Source organism: Echinops telfairi, unplaced genomic scaffold (genome assembly GCF_000313985.2).
Source record: "Echinops telfairi isolate 266 unplaced genomic scaffold, ASM31398v2 ScPeMD7_7400;HRSCAF=8409, whole genome shotgun sequence".
Lineage (NCBI taxonomy): Eukaryota > Metazoa > Chordata > Mammalia > Afrosoricida > Tenrecidae > Echinops > Echinops telfairi.
In genome coordinates, this window is record NW_022111300.1 from 22089447 (window position 1) to 22094764 (window position 5318).

General features: G+C 42.4%; 1 non-coding gene across 1 annotated transcript; it reads right to left on the minus strand.

Annotated features, from left to right (window-relative positions):
* Positions 1 to 3761: 3761 nt before the first annotated feature.
* LOC115871691 lies at positions 3762 to 3893 on the minus strand. The gene has a single exon (XR_004047415.1). It is a non-coding gene; the product is annotated as a small nucleolar RNA SNORA31 (small nucleolar RNA).
* Positions 3894 to 5318: the final 1425 nt, after the last annotated feature.

The window sequence follows — 5318 nt, forward strand, 5'->3', positions numbered from 1 at the left end:
TTTTATGGGCCCTCTGCTTTACCGATGGTGATCCCCTTTTCTGGGCACTAGGTTCTCCTAGTTCTCCTTAGGCTGTCCTCGAGTCTAAGTGCCAGTCTGGCTGCCCTTCTTCCGCACAGAATGGTTGGTTCTTCTCATAGTCCGTGACACTTTCACTAAGCATCGCCACCCCATAACCCAAGGGTACCCATTATTCTGTGGTCTTCCCGATTCCTTGTCTAGCTTTCAGATGCGCAGGAGTCTATTACAACTATGCTGTCTTAGGTCAGGTGCACTGCAGTTCTCCAATCACACCTTTGTTCTTTGACATTTTAAAGAGGTCTTCCGCAGCAGATTTGCCCAAGGCAATGGTTTCTTACAATGACTGCTTTTCTAAGTGTTGATAGTGGATCCAAGTACAGTGAAAACCTTGACAACTTCAGTCGTTTCTCCCTTTATCATGATGTTGTCTATTGGCACAGTTGTGAGGATTTTGGTTTTGTTTCCACTGAGTTGCAATCCATACTCAAGGCTGTAGTTCTAGTCAGCAAATGCGTCATCCTCCATTTTCAGCATGCATGATTGTGCCATCTGCAGATTGTCACTGGGCCTTTCTCCCATCCTGATGGTGCATTTTTCTTCATAGAATCCAGGTTCTTATATTACTTGTTCAGCATATAAATTGAAAAAGTGTGGTGAAAGGATAACCCTCATGCACATCTTCTTTTATTTTAGACTAGGCCGAATCCCTTGTTCTGTTCAAATGATTACTTTTTGATCTATGTACAGGTTCAGTGTGAACACAATAAGCTGTTCAGTAGTAATCATTCTTCTCAATGTTATCCATCGTTTATTATGCTCTGCACAGTCAAATGCCTTTGCACAGTCAATGAAACACTCGTAACATCTTTCTAGTATTCTCTGTTTTCCACCCGGATTCATCAGATACCAACAATGATATTCCTCTTTCCAAATTTCTTCTCAGTCGAGCTTGAATTGTTGGCAGCTCCTTGACCATGTGCTGCTGTAACTGTTTTTGAATTATCTTCAGCAGTATTTTACTTGCATGTCATATTAATGATACCGCTTGATCATTTCTGCATTCTGCTGCGTTGCTTTTCTTCAGAGTGGGCACAAATGGGACTTTGAACAGTTGGCCTGTCTTCCGAATTTTTTGGCAGTACTTCGTCAGTTTGTGGAACCATTTTAATTTCTGGAACTTTGTTTTTCAGTAATACTTTCAGTGCAATCAGTTTATTCCTTTAATGCCATTGGCTCTTGGTCATATCCTACCTCTTGAAATACCGGAATGTTAACCAGTTCTTTTTGGTACAGGGCCCATGTGTTCCTTCCATCTTCTTTTAATGTTTCCTGCATCATTCAATATTTTGTCCTAGGAAGCCTTCAATATTGCCGCTCCAGCCCTGAGTTATTCTTCAGTCCTTTCAGCTTGAGAAATGTTGGCTGTGTTCTTCCTTTTTGGTTTTCTAAGTTCAGGTCTTTGCATATTTCATTCTAATGGTTTTCTTGATCTTCTCCAGCTGCCTTTCGAAATTTCTTGTTCAGCTTTTCATTCATAATTTCTTCTGGTCTCTTTAGCTATTCTATATTTGAGAGAAGTATCAGAGTCTCGTCTGACATCCACTTTTGGTCTTTCCTTCTTTTCTGTCTTTGAGCTGACGTTTTGCTTCCTTAGGGCAGGGTGTTCTTGATGTCATCCACATCTGCTCCTGTCATCAGTGTTCAGTGCTTCACATTTATTCTTAGATGGTTTCTAAATTCAGGTGGAATATAGTCAAGGTTGTACTTTGGCTCTCATGAACTTGTTTTCATTTTCTTTTACTTCAACCTGAACTTGCATATGAGCAATAGATATATTCTAAAGCCATCCCTGGCCTTACTTTGGCTAATGACAATTGAGCTTCTCCATCATCTTTTTCAACTGGTGTAGTCAATTTGATTCCCACGTCTTTCACTTGGTAGAAGCCATGTGTGCAGTCACCTTTTATGTTGTTGAAAAGGGTATTTGCAATGAACAAGTCATTGGTCTTGTAAAATTTTATAATGCAGCCTTCATCTTAATTTCTATCACCAAGACAGTATCTTTCCAGTACTGATTCTTCCTCTTCATTTTCAACTTTCACATTAAAATCACTAACAGTGATCGATGTATCTTGATTGCATGTTTGATCAATTTCAGACTGAAGAAGTTGGTAGAATTCTTCAATGTTTTCATCATTGGCTTTAGTGGTTGGTGTATAAATTTGAATATTAATTGTATTAACTGGCCCTTTAGGCATACAGGAGCCCTGGTGGCATAGAGCTTATGCGCTGCTCTGCAGCCCACATGGTTGGCAGTTCAAAACCACCAGCAGCTCTTCAGGAGTAATACTGGGCTTTCTACTCCCATAAACAGTTACTGTCTTGGAAACCCACAGGGGGTTGCTGTGAGTCAGGATTAACTCAATGGCGGTGAGGATTTTTGAGTTTGTAGGCACATAGATATAATCCTATCAGAGACAGCATTGTGCTTCAAAATAGACTTTGAAATGCTCTTTTTGATGAGAAATGCAACACCGTGCCTGTTATATTTCTCATTCCCAGCAGAGTAGAGCAGTCCATTTCTGTTCACTAATGCCTAGCATATCTGTTTCTGTGCATTCCGTTTCTTTTTGGATGGCTTCCAATTTTCCTAAATTCATACTTCATATAGTACACATTCTAATTACTAGTGGATATTTGTAGCTGTTTCTTTTAATATTTTGAGTTGTGCTCATCAGTAAATGAAGGTCTCGAAAGCATATCTCCATCCACATCATGAAGGTTGTTTCTACTTTGAGGAGACAGCTCTTCTCCAGTTGTAGTGTAAGTGCCTTCAAACTTGAAAGGCTTATCTCCTGGCACTTTATCAGACAGTGTTCTACTCCCACTTCTGAAGTTTTCAGTGGTGGACCTCTCTGAAGAGGACCGACTATTCCTTCTTTCTGGTCTGTTCTTAGTCTGGGGGCAAAACCCCCTCACTGCCACCAAGTCAATGCCGACTCACAGCGACCCTCTAGGAAAGGGTAGAAAGAACTCCCCTCTTTGAGTTTCTGAGACTGTAACTGTTTATGGGAATAGAGAACCCCATCTTTCTCCCAAGGAGCTGCTGGCGGTTTCAAATTGTCAACCTTGTGGATCACCGCTCAATGCATAACCACTACGCCACCAGGATGCAAATCCATATATGATTAGCGACTTTGATTGTATTTGAAATATCCGTGGCATAGCTTCCAGCATCACAGCAATAACCAAGCCACCACAGTGTGACACACTGAGGGGTGAGTGGTGGATCCAGAGCACAGCCTCAAGCTAATCAGGAGGGCTGTCTGGGCGGGTGTTCCCTGTACTAGTTGGATGGGATCTGGGCCTTTCCAAGTACTTAACGAGAAGTAGCAATAATACACACCTGATTTTCTCTTGCTTATTTGAATCCCTTTCTAAGATCTTTCCTTGACCTGTATGTGCCAATTCAATCCATATATCAAGTAGAAGATACAAACTAGTCATTGTTTTCATTGTATTGCTAAGGTAGCCAAACTACACACAGTTTAAAAAGGAAAAAGAAAATGAAATACAACAATAACCTACTCTCTGACCACTAGTGAACAACTCCTCTTACTTAGGCATTAGGTAACTCAGGGCATTGCAGTTGCACATGTCTGGCAAAACCAGAGAAGCTGTTTTGTTTTGTTTTTCCAGTCTGCACACTATTTCTAGAGTTATCTTTTCTTTTTTTTCCCCTATGTAATCCCTCATTCAATCTGGACCCGCCACAAAGACAGACAGAAAACGCAGGGATTTGTATTCTCTCGCTTCCTAGTGAAAACCAGCAGAATAACGGTCAATTGTCCCAGGTCTATCAGAGGATGCTCTCTAGAGTTATCTTTTTAAAGCACTGCTTGATCCTGGCTCAAGGCTGCCACGCTCCCTACTGCCTCAGAAGGTAAGCCCAAATGCCTTATAGTAAGTCCCTGACCAGTTTGTCTATCAAATTACTGTGTTGTCTTGAATATGACTCTTTCCCCCTAAAAGAGCTCTCTGCTGTGTCCAAAGTCATACTCTCTCTCCTCTCTAAACATGACAAATTCATTTCCAGATCTGTCATCCTCCCTCCAACTGGAAACTTCTTCTGCCTTCATCTAATCTCAGTTTCATCTCTCTTACCTAACTGGGATGTCATTTTCTGTGTACGGGTTTCCTGCCCTGTGTGCTGTGATATTTTCATATAAATACTTAAGTTTTCCTGTATTCGTTGTTGTTCCCATGCAACCTGTGGTGCAGCCCTGGCCAGTATGACCACAATAATTTCTCTTGTGACAACTTGCATGCTCTTCTGTGCCTCGGCTTGACTTTGCCACTTCTTTCAAGAAGTATGTTAATGATCTCACTCTGAATATGTTTGTGAATTGTTTCGACCAATGAGACGTTAGAAAACGTGATGCAAGCAGAGAGACTTGGCAAGTGCTTGTGCATTGGGATTGCCCTCCTGAGCTGCTATTTTGACTCCGGAGACCACCGGGTGAAGAAGTCCGGCTAGCCAGAGAAGGAAGAGGAACCACAGGAAGAAGAGACAGGCCATTGCAGTCAGCAATCATGCTGCCCAGGGTCTTAGTTACCCGGTGCTGCTGTAACACACGCGGTCAGTATGAGGAGTTGTTACAAGTTGGGCTGCTAACTGCAATGTCATTAGTTTGAAACCTCCAGCTCCACGGGAGAGGGATGAGGCTTTCTACTCCCATAAAGAGTGACAGTATTGGAGATGCACAAGGGGCAGTTCTATCCTGTCCTTAGCGGTGCTGAGTCAGCATGACCTCAATGTGGCAGTGAGGTTTTTTTTAAAAGAACAACACAACATCAAGTTGCAGCACAGATAGCACAAGTGGGTGGAGGTAAATGACAGAAATGTATTTCCTCATAGTTCTAAAGCCTAAAAGTCCAAGTCAGGCCAAGTCCAGTTCTTCCTGGTTGGTAACTCTAGCTGTTCCTTGGTTCCTTTGCCAGTTTGGCTTGCACCTCTGTCTTTCCCTCTGTGTGTCTCTGTGTTTGTCCTCAGCTTTTTACATCTCAAGAATCATCCGGGTTAGAACTCAATCCCCATCCCCTGCCCCGCCCCACCCCAGTGCTGTGACCTCCTGAACATAGAAGACCAGCTCCCCTTTCCAAATAGGAGCACACACACACAGGTACAAGGACCAAAAATGCACTGCATGTTTGTGAAATGGGATGGGGGTACAATTCAATCCAGAGCAACATTCTCGATTATCTAGCCCCAAATACATTGGTCTAGACCAGAAAAG